This window comes from Hydra vulgaris, chromosome 03 (assembly GCF_038396675.1).
Source record: "Hydra vulgaris chromosome 03, alternate assembly HydraT2T_AEP".
Lineage (NCBI taxonomy): Eukaryota > Metazoa > Cnidaria > Hydrozoa > Anthoathecata > Hydridae > Hydra > Hydra vulgaris.
In genome coordinates, this window is record NC_088922.1 from 5,369,646 (window position 1) to 5,392,500 (window position 22,855).

Here is a 22,855-nt window from a genome sequence, read left to right on the forward strand (position 1 = left end):
ATTACCCAAGGGCCATAACTGAAAAATTATAAAAATGTGACTCTGCCGTTTTTTCCATTGTGGTCTTCAAATGGAAGTCGTCATCATTTTTCATTATATTTTTTATCGTATAAATCGTTAAATATACAGATTTTTTTCCACTGGTTGCTGACGTCTTTATCAATTGAAGGGGTTTGAAAAGTTATCACTCATGGCGTTAAGCTTATCAGAGAGATTGATGCCAAAAATTCGAATAATTATTGAACAGTATAGCAATTATTGAACATCAAAAAATGCTATAAATCTTTTAACTGGTTGATAACCTTTTAAAAAAGAAGCAAATACTGGGAACTAGGAACGACAAGATACATAAGTTGTTTCATCTGATTGCAAGGAAAAAAATCTTGCTTTATCATTCTCACTTTAATTTCTTCTATTATACTTTATATATACAGTGTAAAATGTCATTTTGGAAGTATTTTTTGTTATTTTTAAATTTCTAAGAAACACACTATCTAATATAGCTATTGTATGAAACCATATCTAAAAATATCCCTTGATTATTAAAGTTTATAGTTTTGTCATGTCCTCTTAAGAGCAAAGTTTTTCGTGTACAGCACAGAATTTTATACAATCTATCAAAAAAAGAGATACATATAATGTATCTCTGCTTTTGCCAAATATTTTATTATGTTTTTTAAGACTGTACTCGCTATCAATTGTTAAGACTGTACCCACTATCAATTGTTAATAAAATGTTTGTTTTTTGAAGCATCTGAATCTGCAACGAATTACTTATACGTGTTTTATATTAGCTCAGAAAGATATTTCATATCTTTACAGTCATATTCTGTCCACAAGCTCTCACCACCAAACAAAACACAATAGAAACAAAACAACAATTTTTTTTCATCGCTTACTCTTAACCATGATTTTTTTTAAACCATGCTACACAAAATGTTTGTGGTTTTTTTACCATCAATTTGAGTTATACGAACATCTTTCGTTGGTATTGTTAGAGAAATCAAAAGGTTGGTATGCCCCAAGCTTTTTGATTTCTTGTTTTTCTTAAAAGCCCAATTACGAGAAACGTTAAGCCAATAAACTGCCAGTTTTGTTCATAACAATTTATCTTATTATTGATTCTAAATTATTGTATTAGGATAAATTTAAACTATATAGTAACTTGAAAATGACTTTGGCATCAGTTAAAAGCGAATTTTATCAACAGCAGTTTAGTCGAGAAGGCTTATAATCTTAAAATAACAATCGATAAAATAATAAAGAATATAACATTACATATACATTGAGTTCTCTGATAGGTTCACATAAAGTTTTCTGAGAATGGCGGAAAGGTCAACAACAACAAAAAAGGTACTTTTACAACATTAAAAAAACTTTTAAATTAATCCAGACACATTAAAAAAATTTTAAACATGAATTTTTCAAAGAATTTTTCTTTTAATTTTCATAATACAGCACATATTTTACTTAATTAAATACAAAATTATTAAATACATAATTTACAATGCAAAAAATATAGCAAAATTCATAAGATTATTTACATTGTCAAAGATACTTCAACAATTTCATCTAATTAAAAGAAAAAACGTAATATCTGTTCGTTAGCATATATAACAGTACCAAAATACGTAAATCTGTTCGTTAGCAACTAAAATATTTCTATAGTTTTAGTTCTTTGTCTGGAGCTTTAACCCAAAAAAAACATTATGAAAATTAAATTAAATAATAATTAAAAAAAAATACATTAAAAAAACTTAATAAAATTTTCTGATTCCTCTATTTACTGGTAATGGTAAATGTTCAATATTGTGAAATATTCTAAACTTTGTATATTTTTTAAATTAGTGCCTTTTTGAAAGTATCAATTGTTGAAGCTGTATGATGAAGTTCAACCACCAGTGCGAGACCGGGGCCAGTTGGCTTGGTTTTTACTCTATGAGCTCTGTAGCCCTAACGGTACATTTTTTTGAAAATATTAAAGTGTAGTCTTAAAGAGTATGAATTTAAGTTACTTACGATATTTGCATTCATTTACAAAAAAAAATTTTTGGGGCCTTTGCGGGCCTTCAAAAAAAAAAAAATTGCGCCAAATTACCCCACTACGGGGTAAGTTGGCGCAAGCTACAAAAATGATTATTAATGTACTATTAAGTGCAAAATTAATAGAAATTTTTTTACTATTAATTTGGGCAAAAATTTTATCCCAAAATTTAATATTACTTTTAGCTGGTACCAAATATTAGTTCGTATAACAGCCAAAACAGTAGCATATTTTATCTGTAAAAAAAAAAACCTAAAAAAAAATTTTTTTTAATTTTTTTTTAAGAATAAATTTTTTCAATATTGTTAAAAATTAAAAAAAAAAGTTAGTTTTATAAAAATATTTTTTTATCCATAGTAAATGCTATGAGCCAACTTACCCCGTAAAAATTTTGCCAACTTACCCCGGAAGCCTATTTTTCAATAGTTTATAGATCCTGAAAAACGGCAACTTTGAAAAATAGTCTTACTTGTTAAAGTAAACCAATTGTGACTGGAACTTTTACAATAACTTTTTTTCATACGACTAACTATTTTCTTTGTAAAGTAAAAATGAAGCGATATTCCTAAAGTTACGTTTTTGTCCAAAAGACGCATAAATATCTCCTATGCGCATGCGCGAATCCTGACAAATCTATAGTGAATGATGAAATGGTCAATTAGGAAAGTTCTGTGTAATTTTTGTCACTTTCTGATGAAAGGCTCTGAAGATAAACGCAATTCGTCAACTTACCCTTGCAGCCAACTAGCCCCGGTCTCCCCTACAGTTTTAACGATTGAAAAAAAAAATTTATATATTTTCTGTTGTTTTAAATGTTTGTATCTTTGTTGTACAACACTAATTATAATATTGACTAATTCTAATCTTTACTTGAAGATCCAGTTGCACCTATAATTAATATTTTTGCTTATGAATTATTCTTTAAAATTTGTGTTAGATGTTACCATCATGATTGAAATCAATAATTGATTTAATAATTTAAAATTATTTTACTTTTACCATTTGTTCTATTCACTTCAAGTCTAGAGGAATGGTTCAAGTCTAGAGGAATGGTTCAAGTCTAGAGGAAGGGTTCAAGTCTAGAGGAATGGTTCAAGTCTAGAGGAAGGGTTCAAGTCTAGAGGAATGGTTCAAGGCGAACAAATCGTCCTTAAATTTAAATAAAACTAAACATAATTATCTTTATAGACTTCAAGATAAAGAAAAAATTCCATTAAAACTTCATGATCCTAATATTGACAACTCTAAAATAATAAGAGAATCGTCAATAAAGTTTTTAGAAATGATACTTAAAGGCAATTTTAATGCTGGTGTGTGGGGTGTTCTACCCCTTCCCCCTCCCCTCCTCCCTAAAAGAGAGCTGAAGGCGCATATACAGTGCTGGTCAAAAAGATCCGATCACTAAGATTTTTACACAGAAACGTAATATCAATTCAATTTAATGATAATATGATTGAATTAAACCGGTGACGAGCCAGGCCACGAAGCGAGATGATGGAATCCTCTTGAAACCATGTCTTGACGATCTTTGCCTAATGACACGGAGCGCCATCATGCATAAAGATGTCACAGTTGCGAGTTCTGAGCCAAATAGGAACATTTTCCTATATTATTTGCAAATAATTAACAGCTTTGATAGTTTCACCTGGCGGCATGAGATGGATTACCAATCGACCTCTGGCTGTAATTGCTCCCCATATCATAATCGCAGGGCAATGTTTTACCGCTGGAGCAACATAACGGGCATTGTAGCGTGTGTTTGGCGGCCGTCGAACATTCACTTTATGCGTAGCAAATTATTTCACCTGCGATTCGTCTGAGAACATGACACGTTGCCACATTGCCACGGTCCAATTTTATGTGCTTTACAAAATTTGAGGCGGTCACGAATATTTTTCTGAAATGGTCGTCATTTTAATGCAGCGTGATAGGATCGAAGACTGAAATCGTCCACAAGACGTCGGCGAATGGTGCGAGAGCTCACATTCACATCAGGAGGCAGTTCATTGAGAATTTGTAAAGATGATGCCTGTGTGTCCTTCGTGACTGCATGGTGGATCATAGCGTCAGTCTTTGATGTAGTACATTTCGGTCTGCCACTGGATCTTCCTGCAGCGCTAGTGCCTGTTAACTTAATGTGCTGAATGACGTCGTGAACAGTTGTCTTAGGCATTTGTAAACGTGCGACAATCGCACGACAATCGACAATCAGACTTCTCGTCTTCCATCAAAAGTTGTATTGTAGCACGTTTTCCAGGTGATGTTGTCACCATAGTCAAATGCAAATAGTAATTCATAGCCATGCATGCGATGGTATATATAACAATGGTACAACTGTTCTGATTGGCTGATAACTAGCCGATCACGCATGCAAAGCGTGATAGTGAAATTCCGAGGAAAGCGCCTACACTACAACGTACATAATGTATACATAGATGAACAATGCGTGGTCGGATCTTTTTGGCCAGCACTGTACCTGTGGGAGGTTCAGAAAGGGTAGACTATTTGAAAGGAATAAATGGCATAATTGTTAGTTATATTTACAGGTTTTTTGCGTAAAAATTTTTGTTATCTAAAGACTAAGGAGGAAAAGTTCAAACCAGTCCGGGATTATGGGGATACAACCCCATGTCCCGCAGATTTAGGAGCACCGAAATTTTTTAAGAGGATGCTTTATTTTTGTAAATACCCTGCTAGACTTAATCCGGCACTGGTTTAAGAACTACGGTATTTTAAATGGGCATGTTAAATTTAGAACTTTTTATGTAAATATCTTTATCTGAGTTTAGTATTAGTGACCTAATTACAGCAAAGGTAACGTTAGCAAAACTTACAGTCCCTCATGCAACTAGACCCAGTGCAGTGAGGTTTAGAAGCCTCAAGATGTATTTTTTTTTTTTAATTTAATTTTTTTAATCTAAAATTGAGTCAAATTTAAAAAACTTGCGGAAGTCCGCCGTTCTTGTCATCAAGAAACCGCTATGCGTTACTAATATTTTTGGATGCTTTTATTTAAAATAAGTTTATATTAAAAAAAAAATTAAAATGTTATTAGTTTTCGGCAGAATGAAAATAAAAATCCAAAATGCAAATAACAAAGAATGCAGGCAAAAAGAAGTTTTTAATTTTTTAATTTAATTTCCATACGCATAAGTATAAGTAGGTACACGATTTGCTAAATAGGTAATATATATTCGTTCAAGTCTTGATAAATAAGCCTATTATTTGTTTTTGTGTTTTTGCTATTGCTGTTGTTTTTCAGTTATTTAGAGTTTTTTGAGTTTTAAAGAGTTTTTTGTTTTTTTAATGAAATTTAAATTTTTAATGAGATTTAAAGAGTTTTTTTTTTTTAATGAAAGTTATTGTTCCAGAGAAACGGAAATTAGGCACCTTGACCACATATGTTCACTAGTCAAAGATATTTTGCTTCGCCATTGTGTAATATGCGTGTAAACCGAGCTGAAGCTAAGCAATGATTTACAAGCAGACTAAGAAATAAAAGTTGTAGTGATTAGAGCCTGGAAACAAAAATACCCTAAAACTTTTACAATCCCTACTATAAATATGAGGGCAACAAATTGGTATTTTTTATTTTCTTACACTAAATTTAAGTCGACAGGTTTCAAAATTCAAAAGTTATCATAATATAAAGTTTACACCCTGGTTGTTTCAATCTTTTCGTAAACATCTAATTTGATATAAACAAGAAAATACTAAAGTTTGGCACTTAAGTATGTTTTATTTACCAAAATTATATTTATAAACCAAATTTATTGGTTTTTCATAGTTATATTAATATATTTATCTCAAAATTTACGCACGTAGACACCATTATATTATTGGTTATTCATAAAGTTTTAAAATGATTTTAATATGGTTTGTTATCAACACATTAAAAGATTTTATTTGTACCTAACGATATAATAATACTATCAGTTAAAGAATGCTGTTGATTAAGTAATTCTAATAGGTTTAGTGATAAAGGAAATACCGCATTTTCAAATTATAAAACCTTTTTATATTGCTTTTGATAATATTACGCAATACCACTTGTATTTAAATCAGTTTAAAATTAAATCTTCTATTTTGTTTAATTTATATTTTCATGGATAATATATTTTTAAACCGTTTTATTTATATGTTAAAAAAACAATTTATTTAAAATTTCTGTTATTTATGCAATATATTTTCTGCTTTATTAGACCGGGTGAATAAAAATAAGCAAGTGCTTTTACTCAGTAATTGGTCAGCTTTACGTGAATAAGACCTTAGGCAATTTTGAATAAGTTTTTATTCACGTAAAGCTGAGCAATTACTGAGTAAATTGCTTAACTTTACGTGAATAAAAGTTTAAACAAAACTCCTGAAGTATTTATTCACGTAAAGCTGACCAATTGCTTAGTAAAAGCAAATGGTTATTTTTATTCACCCGGCCTACAATGTGTTATTTTAGTAAAAAAAATTTCTCTTTTTCTAAAATAACATACTAAAACAAGAGAATTTGGTATTTTAGCTACATATATATTAATTTTTTAAGGTATATTCGCAAAAATACAAAACTATAACTGTCAACTATTATTATATGATAAAATAAACTTATTTAAATCAAACTTCGGAAAAACACGTGATCATCAATTTTTAATGACAAGTTTTTAATGACTTTATTATGTACGGATATTTAGGGGCTTGGCAATAAGACTATTTTTGTCTTCTTCTTGCCCCCGCCATTTGTATATTTTACAAAAGAAAAGTAATTATTTGTAACGGCAAATTTAGAAAAATTAACTTATTAAAATTAAAAATCATTAAAGAACGTCTTTATGTAATAAAAAAACAACAATCAATGACAAAATTAAATAAAAAAAAATTAATTTGATAATGTTGTTTGAAAAATACGAATGATCTTGTAGACTAAAGTCACTCATAAAAACTTAATTTTCTTCGTTATTCTTCGCCAAATTTTAACAATGAAGTCCGCGTCATTTGATTACTTATTCACTAAAAAAGAGTTACACTAACTTTCGCTTCGAACTTTTTAATGAGGAACAGAATTTGATTGTCAGACGAACGTATAACTTAATTAAAGATAATATTTTAAATCCATTAAAATAATTGGGGAGGTTGCTCAAAATTTATATGGTCATAGTTTTTGAACACAAAGAGATTATTCCATGACATTAGAGATTTGTTAAATGAGCTTAAATTTAGTTTAAAATGTTAAAATAAAATGTATATATAAATGTTATAAACTCGTCGCTCGAAATGTTATAAACTTGTGGCATGAGAGGGAGGTAAACATTTTAGGGGTTTATTGTTAACAGACTCTGATTATCACAATACTTTTAAAAAGCCTTACATAAATATATGAGTTTGGAGTTTGATCCATGCCGTTACATAAAGTTAAATTTTCAAACAAATTCAAAAAGCTTGATACGGCTCTGATTTTTAATATACGATTGGAATCCGGTTGTTTAAATATTGTGGTTTGCACTTTTGTTAACTTTTTTACTTTAAATTTTTTGAAAATTTAAAGTAAAAAAAGTAACAAAAATTTACAGAAAAAAAAAAGAACTCGATTTTATTTCATCTATATGATGAAATAACATAAGACAATTTTCTTCTCAATCGACGATATAATTTTAAATTTAAAAAGTGTGCTTTTTTGAACCACTCTACTAAATTTGCTATATTAAATAAATTAAAATAAGCGGATGTTGCGGTTTTGAAAAATAACACATTTTTTTCAAGTTAATTTTACTTTTGCCTTTTTAACTTTTTTTTTTTTAAATTAATCTTGGGGTTATTTAAATCAGTTTTTTTTAAAGTTTTTTTTAAAAGTCTGTCTGGTTTATTGTTCTTGCTTTGGAAATGGCTGTGCGTTTTGCAATTTTATTTTAAGTTTTGTATTTTGGCTTTTTTTATTCAGCGTGGTTGTTGTTAAAAAACAATCTAACCAAAATGAAAGTTATTTCTGGAATTAATTAATTGTTTTCTGGAATAGACTAATTGAAATTAGTTCATTCCAGATAACAGTTTTATGAAAAGTTATTAAAAAAAACTTTTTATTTTTGTTAGAGTGGTTATTACGACCAGGGCCGTTCGGGGGGTGTAGGGGGTATCCCCTCCCCCTTTCCTAAGCTGTTATATATGTATTTGAGTTAGCACATTTGTACATTTAGCATTTCAGTTGGCAAGTTTTGAAGTAGAGTTGACAAATGTCAAAGTTCGAGGACCTTTTTTTGTGTGTGTCTCTAGTTAGCAAAAAACAAATACGACACCTCCCCTCCTTTCCACGAGAGATCTCTTCGAGACCGCCCTGACAACGATCACGCTGAATAAGAGAAGTAAAAATATGCCCAGCTCTTTTACGGTTAACTTTTATCAGGGCCACTAACCTATTTCCTCCCTACAAAAAAATTAATACTAAAACAAATAAATCAAAAAAATGCCTTTTCAAAGCTTTTTTCAAAAAATCTTTCTTTCAAAAAAGTTATAAACCCCAACTTTAAAGAAAAACAACATATTAGAGTGAAAAAAGGTACAGTCTCCCTTGCCCAGGAAACAAATTTAACATGCATTTTTATCGGTACTACACAAAAGCTGTCAAGATAAAGTAAAATCAAAGTAAAGTCTGAAAGACAAAGTAAAATTAAAAAAAAAAGAGATACAAAAAAGTGAAGTTCTCCAGTTGGCTCTGGAGAACTCTACTTTTTTGTATCTCTTTTTTTTTTTCCTACTCATTTTAACATGTACGTTTATTAAATTTACACAAATGCTGGAAGTTTCAGAGCTCTAGCTAGTCTGGAAGGTAATGAAAAATCAATCGCAAGGTTGCAGAACGACCGATAGTCGACTTCACAAAACATTTTTTTGTGAAGTCAACTTCACAAAATGACTATTTTGTGAAATTAAAAATATCTAATAAACACTCCTTTAATCATATGAATTATATCAGGTAGTTTAAATGACTTAAAACTTTTTAAAAACTTATTTAGCAGCCGATGTTCTTACGGGTACCAAAAGTGTTATATTGCCTCATATTACCATAACAAAATACTTGATTGAAAAGGCAAATACAAAGAAAAAAACCAGAAAAAAAGCGCGCTCTAATGAACAGTCAAGGTTTGCATGCATGGGTAGCGTCCAGTAGCCTAGCTAATAGATGCTACACAAGCATGAATTACTCATAGCTTAGAAATTATGCCTCCTTCATCCCCACCCCTCCTTTACCACCAAAGTTACATTATAGACGCTGACCTATTTCTGCTCAACAAATACAAAAGAAATAAAAAATCAATGATTTTTTAGCAGCCCTTATTAGCACTCATGCGGCAGGGAGCTCGTCTCTGCACAAAAGTGCGCTCAAACAGGCAATGGATTTGAATACGAATTTCAAAATTTATGTTAAATCAATATGAAATGACTGTTCTTTGAGAAAGTAAATAATATAACTTACATTTTACTTACTTACAAAGTAAAGTATAAAATTTCAAATACAAAATTTAATTTTATTCGTTATTGTAAATAACAATTTTTTTCAAATCACTTGTATGTAAGCTGTTTTTGTTAATTAGTTACTTTAAAACGTAAAAGTAATTTGTTGTTAAGATGTTTGTAAGTAAGTGTTATGTTATTTAAAAAAGTTTGCTTCATAAATAACTTTTTTTACCCATAAAATGTAAATCACATTTCGTTGAAAATTTTTAACATAATTATAACCAAATTACTTTTCAAAGTAATTTACTTTACACGACTAACCATTAAAAGTAAGTTACATTTACAAGTAAAAGTAAAAATGTAAATTACTTTTACTTGTAAAAATAAATTAATTTTTCAAGTAACAGTCATTTATTTAAAAAACTTAACTTAAGCAATGAAGTTTTACATGTTATATATTTATTTTATGAAAAAAAAAGCGAATTACTTTTAAATGTAAGTAAATTATATATTTTAAAATAAGTTATGTAAAGAAATTTTTGGCTTAAAAATAATTCGCATTTTTACATCAAAATAAGCAAAAGTGCCTTCCCTAGTCACTACCGCTGACGATTTAAGTGAGTAATGTTTTTTTAACCAATGAGTTCTTTCGTGGCGTTAAATAACTTACTAGTTTTCGTGCATAGATACCACTAAAACTTATAAATACTATATATTTTTGTGTATTTATGTAGAAAATAGTGTCACTATTTGTATAATAGTATTCAATTTTTTATCAGCAAAAAAATCAAAATTATTTTAAAAATAGTTGGGGAAGGGGGCATGGTCGCCTGGGAATCCACACCCGACCAAACCTACCCACCCCCACCCACCCATCGCCGTGGTCAAAATAAAATTTATATTTTGTTTTTTTTACTGGTTTATATAATGAATTATATAAAGTTAAAAATGCTAGATATTTATATTCGTTCTTTGTTCTTCTTTTGGCTATATAAAGAAAAAACTTTTTTATAATCATAATTTTGGAATTCCGTTGAATTTCTTTGTTGTCATTTCATAGGCAAAGTTTTTGTAATATTTTCTAACTTATTTTCAGTAAAGTCAATGCTTTTATGGTGTAAAAAACCTGACTGAAATATTTTAGTAACATCGGCTACTATTACAATATCGGTTTTTACGTGTGTTTTGTTTGGATTTAAAAACGTTTCAGGAAACCTTTTAATCATTGTGTTTAAAAAAGAGTTTGGTTCAAAATTTCTTCAATTTCATTTAAAAGTAAAACATTTTTTTTTAATTTATGCCAATCGACTAATGGCTGAGAGTAAAAAGGATAGCATATTGATCTGAGTAGGGTTTCAAAAATGTATTTGCTTTGCTTTTGCATTTCTAAGGTGGTTTAGTATTTGAACGAGTTGCATCCTTCTAACGTCCATCTATATTTTCATTGTAAAACTTGTTTACCCATTGCAAACGGACTTCCTTAAGTTAGTTACTTAAGCTGTTCTTTCATGCGCCACTGTTTTTTATTTTTTGTTGCGTTTTTGTTTTGATAAGTCTAAATTTTTTAATACACCAAAACAATTACTTATTTTTGCTCCATTTTGATCAGAAATCCTTTGCTCGGTAAGAGTGCTATAAAAGCAAGTGTATTACTTGCGGGATTGTAAACGTGTTTATAATTATTTTTCTGCCTTTTAAAGACAAACTGTATTTTTCCCATTTTTGTATAGAGCTTTCCATTTTATTAAAACGCTTATTCCATCGGGTATCGTATTGGAAGTTTCCGTTATTTAAAAAAATATTCATAAGCTTCTAAAAGAGTTCGTATCAAATGAAATTTAGATTTTAGTTTTAATCTAACCATATGCTTTGACATTTGGCAAAGGTTTATTTTAGCGCTTGTGTGACTTTTTGATTGAACTTGAAAGCGTCCTTACTTTTGTAATGGAATCATCTCCGCTTAAAAAAAATTGGAGTCGTCGACGTATTGCTGTATTTTTATTTCTCTCCTACAGCATGTACACCTTTAATATTTTTATGTTGCCTAACATAGGTTGAAAAAATTTCTGACTGAATGATGTACAGTATCATTGACAAAGGACAACGTTGCCTAACCCCTCTCAAAATATCCTTTTTTTTCCTGATAACAAACCGTTAGTTTTAATTTTAGCATATATATTATTATAAATTGTTTTCACAAAAGATGAAAAAACGTTTCCAAACTCAAAATGCTTCAAATAATCAATCAAAAAAGCTCTATCAACCCTATCAAAAGCTTTTACCTGATTCATAGAAAATTTGCAAGCACCCAAATCACCTTTTTTTAGCAATTCTAATAATGTCTCTTGTGTAACTGAAATTAAAATATATTATTCTGTTTTTAATACATGGTGTCTGGTTGCTATGTATTATGTTTAGTAAAATATTTTTTAGTCTACTTGGCAAAACTTTCGTTAGGATTTTATAATCCACATTTGTTAATGATATGGGTTTTCAGTTTCCTAAATCGATTTTGTTTTCTTTTTTAAAAATACATGTTATCAGAGCTTCTTTTTGAGAGTTTGTCATCTCGCCAGTAAGTAAAACATTATTTTAACTATCAATCATGTCTTTTTTAATTATATTGAAAAAATGTTTGTAATAATCAATTGTTAAACCGAATTGGGGGACATTGCTACTTTTATTTGCCCAATAGCTTGATTTTACCTTGCTTTCAGAAATTTCTTTTTTCAACAACTTATTTATTTTTTGGTTATTTTCTAAACTTTGGTGTTTGAGAACAAACATTCCAAAATAGATTTTAAATTTTTTTTAAACTTGTATAAATTTCTATAAAAATTTTCGAATTCTATTAAAATTTCATTTGGTTCTGTTTTAACCTTCCCATCTCTGCCGTTTATTTCAAAGACATTGCTCAGCAAGTTTTTGCTTTACTTAAACGAAAAATAATTTGGAGCATCTTTTTTCTTCTAACCTTCACTGAATCTTTGCTCTTATTATCGCGCGTTTGGATTTTTTTTCTTTCAATAGCTTCAAAATTCGATTATAATTTATCGTTTGATTTTTTCATTTTGTTATATAGATGCATTTTTTTTTATGCATTTTCTAATAATTTTATAATTTTAAATTATATTTTGTTCTTTGTTTGCTTCAGTTTTATGCTTTATTTATTTTTTCCTGTATTCTATCAATAATTTCTTTATCTCTTTCGCTTATATATCGAGGGTTTCCAATTTGATGATAGTCCATTCGTATACGAAACTCATCAATACGTTCAGTTAAATCGATATTTGTTCTTGTTGCATTTGCGAAAAAGGTAAGTTTGGTATTACCAAAATTATTTGACGTAGTCGGATTACAGAAATTTTTCCATTTTTTTTTTCTCTTTCAAGTTAACCAAGACGACTTCCTTACTCACGCGTTTCCTTAAACTCTTTTTTCGCTTAAGATGATTATAATACCAAAATCTACCTTATACGATGTACGAAATACAAATACGATGAAAATTTCAATTCGTGTTTTATCAGATGTTCTAATTTTTGCTGGAGATGCTTATAATACCCTCTAGTTATTTGATACATTTTGAGCAATAAAATGTTTCGCTAACCTCCTACCGGCACTTTTACGTTTAAAAAACGTTTTAAAGACGTCCGATCAGAACGTTCAGACGTGGTTCTTTTTAGGTACCCAGATGAAATTACCAAAAACGTTCCGAGGAGACGTTCAAAAGACGGCCGTTTTTGACATTCAAAAGACGTGTGATTCAGATGTTTAAAAGACGTCTGATTTGGACTTTTTTAAGTGGTTCAGATTTGGTACCCAGATGAAATTAACAAAGACGTTTTTTAAGAACGTACAAAAAACGTTCGGAAAGGACGTTTAAAAGACGTACGCACGGGACATTCAAAAGTACATTTTGTACCGCTGTAATATTATAATATAATGAAAAAATTTACAGTCATAAAATAATTTATTAAAAATAAAAGATGCAAATAAAGTAAACAATTCAGGGATGTCTCAGCACTAATTGCTATTCTTTCTTTTCATGTTTTTCCAATGCACACTTGAATTTTAATGTTGCTGGATTCAGTTATAGATTCTAAAATTAATTCAAATTATTAGTAAAAACTTTTACAAATTTTATGAAAAAATTATTCAAAAGAAGAAGTAGGAGAGGCCTAAATTGGAACACTAAGGGAATAAACAACATTTTACAGCAGATGACAAATCTACTTTATTTGTTAATAACTATAGACATTCAACCTTACTAAGCGGGATTAAGTTACTCTACTGATCATTATAACATAATACAATCATAAATACTTTGCTAATTAGTAAACACCATGTGCAACCAATAGTCATTACACAAACTTAGATTACAGAAGAAAAACCTCAAAAAATTCAAAATTTTTTTAATTTGTCCAATAACTTATATATGTGTATATATATATATATATATATATATATATATATATATATATATATATATATATATATATATATATATTTATATACATGTAAACACTTACCAAATTGCGACTTATATATGAAGAGCTCATAAACTTTTAATAGTAATCTTCGTACTCAAGCAGAAAGCATCGTTTACTTACGATGTCTTTGTATTTATTCTTGGTCATGTAGAATAAATCATAGCTCAAAGACATAGCAAGATGTGGTAGTTTTGTCATGATAGATGACTAAAAACCACCAGTAACATTCTTGGATCTTTTGATAAATCCAGCCTGTATGGCTGCAAAATACACAATAGCTCATTGACGGAAGAACTTGAGCACTTGTTATAAGCAGCTAATTATGTTGACAAAGATTAAAGATCTTTTTTAAAATACGAATTAACAGAATGAACTAAAAAAAATTTTAAATCAATAATTCCGCATCCTCACTTGAGTCACATAAATCTTAACAAAAAAATTATTTAAGTTTTTCTTGACGAAAAAGCTGGATTGTTTCAAGCATAATCCAATAGCTATTGAGCAGCAATGGTAGACAGATGAATGGTTTCTATCCTACTGACTATTAGTTTCACAATATTCATGACCTTTGATAGTCAACAGCTACTAGATTAGGCTTTAAACTATTCAGAAACTAATTTAGTACCAGTTTAAGTTAACTCAAAGAACCTAATAGACTTTAAAATGAAACTCTCAGAGCATGAAAAAATATATTAAAAAATACATTTAAAAAAATTTATTATTAATTTAAAAAATTTATTATTAATTTATTATCTTTTTTACCTTTACATCACTAAAAAGTATGTTGAACATTTATTCTTAATTTCTACTTATTTCTTAATAAAGAGAGTGTTATTGTATTAATTTTTTTAATATATGTTTTGTTGAAAATAAATAATGAATAGTTTAAATATACAGATTAAATTTAAACTAGGGCATAACCGAATCTTGATCTAGAAATCGGTATCAACCTGGTTTTGCTAAAAACTGACTAATCGGTATTGGCACCAAAACAGCAGACCAATCCAAAGAGTAAATAAATAAAATAAAATGCCAAATAACCAAAAGAACATATTTATTGCAAAATAAAGCAGAAAAACTAAAAAAGTATTTATAAAAAAATACCCCTCTGCATATATTATTCATTTCTGCAGTTTTGTTGATTTAACAAACACACTATTTAATGGGCATGATGTCAAATATCAATACTCAATATTATTCACAATTCACAATTTTCGTTTTATATAATAAAAAAACGGCCACTCCAGTTAAGGAGGCTACTTTTGTGGTTACAACCCTTTCTCAACTCTAAAACTCCGAAACACGAATCTTGACAAACAAGGCCGCTGTACAGAGAAACAAATTGAGCGTGGTACTACCAGGGATGTGGTAGAGATCGAACTCAGAACTTCTTGCTCATAAGGCGAGCGCTCTACCACTACATCACTACCACATATAAATAACTTTAATTAACTTTAAAATCTTGAATAAGTTCAAAACTTTGAATCTAATATTTATCATAAATAAAAAGAATTATAAGTTTGGAACTGCTTGAACTCATATAAGTTTAACACAATGTTTCAAAGTAAAATATGGCATTATTTCGAAATAAACGCTGTTGATGAGTCAAGAGCAACGTACCTTGTAGGGAAGAACAATTTTAAAGAGGAGGAAGAGAAAAGCTGAAGAAGATAATATGTTTAATAATATGTAGAAGCCAAAGATGCAGACACTTAGAGCTCTCTTTGACAAGAAGAAAGTTGTTGATGTCAACAAACCATCTCAATTACAGATCACAAAGTTAATAGCTGAAATAATTGCATCAGATGTCTTGCTTTTAAATTTTGTAATTAAGTTGGTTGCGTTCGCTTGATGCATGAGTTAGAGCCTTGTTACACCATACCAGCACAAGCGACTTTTTCCATAACTTTAATTCTGCAAATGTGTGCTGCAGTGAGAAACAAAGTTCAGATTTTGGTTGATAAGGCAGAATCCATTCACATTACAAGTGATGTCTGGACCAGCAACAATAACCTTAACGCATTTCTACCCTTAACTGCCCATTGGACTAACCAAGATTGAAACCAGATGTTTGTTGTGTTATTATTGAGGAATCTTGAGGACGGCCACACAGGATAACTCATTGTTACCAGTCTCAATAACATCTTGGATAGATGGTCAATCCCAAGCAGACAAAATGATGCCCTAATTAGAGATAATGGACCTATAAACAAAGACAAGAGAATATCTACGATCAATATTTTGTTAAAAATTTCAAATGTAATTATGTAACCTAACTATTCGGATCATAACCAGAATCGGCAAGTACCAAATTAAGAAATCTCGAATCAGCGGAAAAATGCCAATCAATTATGCTTTAATTTGAACCATCCAACCATCAAAACAATGGGTAAGGTCAAGAGTAAACATGGGTACTAGTCAAGTCAAAAACATGGGTACAAGTCAAGTCAAGAAGACAAACAAGAGTTTCATATTTTGCAAGAGGAACGAAGAAACTGTTTTTATAATTCTAATTTTATATTATCATTTTAATCTTGCATTATTTTATATTATTATTTCAAAATGCCTATTATCTGCACAGATAAATCATTTTATAGGTACTCTATTTTAATGATATGATTGTAAGTAAATTAAAACAAATTAAAATCTCCAAAATATAGACATGTTCCTTTTCCAAATAATCTATTCAAATATTATATTGCATAAAATAAAAACCTCTCTATATAAAAAAAAAGTAAAGTAAATGCGAATATACAGCAGCCAAGAGTTAATAATTTAAATCATTACTTTTTTTTTATTATCACAGCATTTATTTTAAAATAGTAAGTAAAAATAATACTTGATTCAATATCAGTGATTGATAAAAGATCATTTGATTTATTTTCATTTATTTCTCTGTGATAACTTAAGTCTAAAGAAAATGATAGAAACCAAACTTATTTATAAAATTCCACAAAAAAAGTACAAAAAAAGTACAAAAAAAAATCATACATAATATTATCAAGTAAGCCAATAATACACTTAGGATATGTTTAACATTAAAGTTTAGTATTATTGTAGAAAACTCTGATTTTTAAAACTGACACAACTGTAAATAAAGTGAAGTAAACTGCACTTTGATATCGCATTCCCATAAACAATAAGAAAGTCTTAAAATAATTTTAGGCTTAAATATGAGAAAGAATGTGATTCTTTCTCATATTTAAGCCTATTTTAAGACTTTCTTATTGTTTATGGGAATGCGATATCAAAGTGCAGTTTACTTCACTTTATTTACAGTTGTGTCAGTTTTAAAAATCAGAGTTTTCTACAATAATACTAAACTTTAATGTTAAACATATCCTAAGTGTTTAATCCTAAGTATGAGAAAGAATGTGATTCTTTCTCATATTTAAGCCTAAAATTATTTTAAGACTTTCTAATAAAATGTGATTCAAAATCTACACTTCCTGCTGCTACATCACTAACTCTTTGGTTAACAAACCGCTATCTTTTTAAATAAGCATTAGCCATCTATTTGAAAAGTATATGCAAAAATTTTTTGTAACTTTTAATTGGCATTGCATAAATATAGTAAGAATAAAATTATATACTAACAAATATAAAGTAATGTTATTACTAAAGAGATTTGAATATATATATATATATATATATATATATATATATATATATATATATATATATATATATATATATATATATATATATATATATATATATATATATATATATATATATATATATATATATATATGGTCTAAATAGCACTAATTTAGTAACAATTTTAAAATAAACAACAATCCCCTACAACATTTTAAAGTTACATAACGTCTCAATCGGTTACAATTGGTAACAAGGTTACATTCTCTATTTTTTAATTAAATATTAAGTAAATAAACGTAGTAATAAATTAATGGTTTGTTTATTGTTGTTTTGTCTCAATTTGTTACACTTTAAAAAAAACACGTAATGTAACGTAAAAAAATTTACATTTGTGACATATTTTAATTGCTTTAATGTAATTAGAATACGTCAATTAAATACATTTAGGAATTGAAACGTTTTATTTCTTAAATGTTTTAAGTTATGTTACTTCCGATTGGTTAAACTTTTAGAGGTAATAAGTACCTTAGATTGATTAACCGTACCGTAAGTTATTTTAACTATTAAAGCTACTTTTGATTTGTTTTTCGTTACGTTACTATTAAAGCTTTAAAAGTTGATTTACTTTAAAAAATACTTTTTTTAAAAAACCCACAAGCGTTAATTTTCTATACCCAAGTACTGCTTAATTTTTTAGGACTGGGTTAATTTTTTAAAATACTTTTTTAATTACAATAGTTTTGAAAAGCGTGTTAATGCATTTTCAAAAATAAAGTACATAAATAATTAGATACATAAATAATATTGCTAATAAAACAATTTTGTTAAATACCATTACTCATGATCTGAGGAACGATATTTAACAATGTGTTTGTCGAGGCATTTGGAACTAAATTTTTTTTTTTAAAACTGCTAATTACTATCGTTTATTTTAATTGTAAAATAGATTTGTCTTAATTGTTTTGTTTTTTTATGTAACTAATTTTTCGTGAAAAAAAAAAAGTTTTAATTCGCAAAGTTACATTTAATTATTTTATTTTAACTTATAAAAGTGCAACTTTTAAAAAGTGTAGACTGAAACATAATTTAACGTTAAAAAAAATTCTATATTTGAGTATGGAACGCCAAAGCTGCCTTAAGTGCGTTCAGTTCATTATGTGTGCTCACTGCATTATTTGCTGCGCTCATTGCATTATATGATGTGGTGATTACATAATACGCTGCGCTAACTACGTTATACGATGTGCTCCCTACATTATATGATGCGCTCACGACATTATATGATGTGCTCACTACATTATATGATGTGCACACTACTTAATATGATGTGCTACTAAATTATATAATATGTGCACTACATTATATAATGTGCTCACTATATTATATGATGTGCTAATGCATTATATGGTGTGCTATTACATTATATAATGTGCCCCCTACATTATATAACCTGCTTACATCATTATATGATGTGATCACTATTTTATAAAGTTATGAAGTTCATATTTTAATTTCTTCTCCCAGCTTTACAAAAATTTTTTTAAATAAATGAAGTGTAATTTGCACAATGAATATATAACAATGAATTACATAGTTAAGAAACTATTTGAAACTGGTATTAAAAATCTATACATATTAATATACTTACCGCCATAAACTAATCGATATTAATATAATAACCAACATATACTAAAGTACTTACAAGCAGGTTCTCGAAGGTACTTGTTAAACTTAGCATATATTTTAGATTGAAACACATAATCATTTGATCCTATTTCTGCAAATGATGGCTTTAAAAGTGTTGACAATCACTTGAATGTCAGTTTTTCTACATTACATGAATTAAAAAGCTGCAAGATGGCTGGTAGAGAATGAGCAATCTATAAATCAAATCAAACAACTACAATAAATGTATATACAAAATAAAAATTTAGGTGCAATAAAAACATATGGGATTTTATTATAAGATGTAAAACCTCATATTATTAAACAACTATGTTACTGATTGGTTTGCTATAGCAAAACAAGTCAATTTAGCTTGTTTCTTACTTGGTATATTCCAAACTTTTTAAAGGCAGATCACATTTCATTATAGCAGGGTTTCGGCGCAGTGGCATAAAAAATCTCATCTAATCTGACTTTGCATAGAAATTTTTGAAGTTTACCATTCTGCAATATCGAAAAATCTGTAATGAAAAAATAATACAAAAAAGTTATACAACACCTTTTTTTAACAATTCAAAATATATAAATGTTATACATCTATATAATTCAAACTATAACTGTTATATAACTCATTCAGGTGTCTATATGAATGCAAATAATTCTAAAGTTGTAGAAAAAATTATTTCTGAATATATTATATTAATTTAAAAAAATATATAAATGCATGTTGCATATGCATAGTTTATACATAAATTTATACATAAGCGAATAAACAATGCTAGAGTAATTATAATCGTACCAGATAAAAAAATCAACTGCATAATAATTTTCAGGGAATGAATCGAGTATTCCATTGTCGAAATATTTTTCCCAAATCTTTCATAAAATAATTTCAAAGAACTCTTTCCTAGGACCTCCAAAATCTTTAGCATCCTTATTTTATGAACGTTTAAAAAATTGTTTTTCTAGTTATTATATCAAAAACAATTCATCAAAAACTATTTCATTATACAAATGAAATCATTTTTAATGATATAATTATTGCTATAAGAGTTACCTCATTATAAAATTGTACTTCCAGAGTAATCAATTTATTTTTAATATCCAGCAACTCTGCAGTCATCAATATATTTGAATGATCAACAAGAATAAAAGGTGTCTCTCCATCTGGACAAACAGCAAGGTCTGTGATTTAAGAAGCCTTCCAGTTATCAACTTTTTTTTGCATATATCGCAATATTTCAACAGTATTTTCTGAAATATTTTTCTTATGACAGTATTGAATAATATCCTCTATCTTTGTATCTAAATCTTCTTTAAAAACATATACATTTTTATTACAGTTTACTGAAGAAATAGATCACTCTAATTTATGTCTTGTTTAGATTCCAAAATGATAAAAATAAGTTCACATTTGGTGATTCATATTCTGGCAGCTCATACTAGGGTAAAGGTTGCATTGAAAAACGATTTTGTTGTGTAAAATTATTATTTGAACTATTACAATTGTCATTGTCTTTGAATGGAGAAAACAGAGGAAGTTCAAAAACATCATCATTTTCGTCACTGCTACTGCCGTCACATTAAAGCATCACTGCTGTCAACATTAAAGCAAATCTGTATGTGATTAACTCATTTAAGAAGAATTCCTTCCCACAACTCCAACACTTGTTTTTTAAAGTAATTATAGCTCTTCATTTATTGATTTAGTTGACAAACATTTTTGTATTGGTCTAATGTACACTTTTCCTTGGCCTCGGCCCATACTTAATTTAATTTCTTTTGCAGTTTAATAATACTAAATCTCGAGAATTCGCTAAACAAGCCATTAACTCAATTCCACCAGATTCTTTAACTTGTAGAAAATTTTCAACAATTTTACTGTAAACAGCTTCTTCATTTGCAGTTATTTCAAGCTTTATTTTTCTATACCCAAGGACTGCTTTTTGTAAAATTATTTTTTGGTCAGTAGTAGGAATTTTTGTAGCATACATTTTTGCCATACACATAAAATTAACAGTCCACGTTCTTCTCCTCTCTTCTTCCGCTTTGTGGCTAGCATCTTAATATATTTTTTCAGGTTTCTAACTGTGTATAGTGTTAAAATCAAAAACATAATATGTAATCTCAAAATCATTTGCACAAGTGTAGAATAATTATTTGACAATTAGATGTCAATTAAAAAACTAAGAATCTATAATAATTTGTCAAAACACAATGTTTGTAGCTTTTATAGACAATTTTTAAATTCTTATAAAACTTTATAATTGAAGTTTGTCCTTTTTTTTTTAAGAAGTTATTCTTAATGTATATTTTTAAAATTTAACATTAAAAAATATTAATTGCAAAATTTTCCAATATTACTAGTAAGTTTACCAAAAGAATTTTGAAAATGGACTATTTGATTAATCAAAAACAAGTAACAGTTAATAATTTAAATAATCAAAAAACAACTAAAATGTTACTTGTTTTTGATTATTCAAATTGTTATCAATACACTAATGTTATTGTTAACAATATTGTAAACAGTGTCTGTTGCAATCGACGCTGTCAGTGTTAGCCAATTTAAAAATTCAATGAATTCGAAATATTAATTTTATTACACTAAACTTTTTTTGTTTGTTTATTTATAGCTAACTAAAGTAACTATATGTAACTAGTTACAAATTCTACATAGTTTTAACTTGATATTCTTAAAAAACACTTTTATTTTCTCTCATTTTTCTTCCTCTGAAAAAAATTAATTTTGATTTACATTGTCTATCGATGACAAGGCACATTTTTTTGCTTATTGTTGCTGCTTGTTTCTACAAGAATCTATTTTATCACCAAGTGTGATTACTCTAAGTCTAGATAGCTCCTCATTTGATGCAGCTAAAACTGAAAAAATATCAAATCTTTCTGTTTTAAATCCGTTTATGAGATTTTGTAAACCAATATTTGTTAAAACATCAACTACCTCATTATCTGCTGCAAAGTATGCCATTTTTAAAAGTTAAATATATTTTATGAAAACCCCCTTTTTTAAATTTCACCTCCTTTAAATCTCCTACGTATAAAAAAAGACCACATATAATGTAGTGAGCACATCATATAAAGCAATGAGCGCATCATATAATATAATAAGCATAACCCATAATGCAGAAGCACTTCATATAATGCATTACCACATCATATAATGTAATGAACGCATTATATAATGTAGTAAGCACAGCATATTATGTAGTTAGTGCAGCGTATAATGTAGTTAGCACAGCGTATATTGTAATCACCACACCGTATAATGCAATAAGCACTGCAAATAATGTAGTGAGGACATTGCATAATGGACTGAACGCACTTAAGGCAGCTTTGGCGTTCCATATATTTTAACTACATCTCATTTGTAGATTTTGTTACGTTACATTTTTTATTGGTCAATACTACAAGCGCAATACTTCAAGAGTTTTTATAAACCCACAAGCAAAATAGTATAATTTAAAATATTTTCAACTAGCTAAAGCCACATAGGTTTTCTGCTAGTACTTTGTGTGCAATGACTGTCTAAACTCTCTGACTTATAGTAACTTTTCTCTCTCTTAATATAGCTCTCTATATATAGTAGCTCTCTCTCTCT

At 28.4% G+C, this 22,855-nt stretch overlaps 2 long non-coding RNA genes across 3 annotated transcripts in view; one reads left to right on the plus strand and one right to left on the minus strand.

Annotated features, from left to right (window-relative positions):
* Positions 1-22,855, plus strand: part of LOC136077895 (uncharacterized) — a 46,716-nt gene that overhangs the window by 19,149 nt on the left and 4,712 nt on the right. The gene's annotated exons all lie outside the window — the stretch shown is intronic.
* On the minus strand, positions 13,396-22,521 carry LOC136077894 (uncharacterized). 2 transcript variants are annotated; one of them, XR_010637353.1, is made up of 6 exons: positions 20,297-22,521; positions 19,624-19,760; positions 19,277-19,454; positions 16,811-16,882; positions 14,011-14,344; positions 13,396-13,580 (listed from the first exon to the last, which is right to left on the minus strand). It is a non-coding gene; the product is annotated as an uncharacterized LOC136077894 (long non-coding RNA). The 2 variants fall into 2 exon arrangements; XR_010637354.1 differs by lacking the exon at positions 14,011-14,344 and having other exon boundaries at positions 20,297-21,327.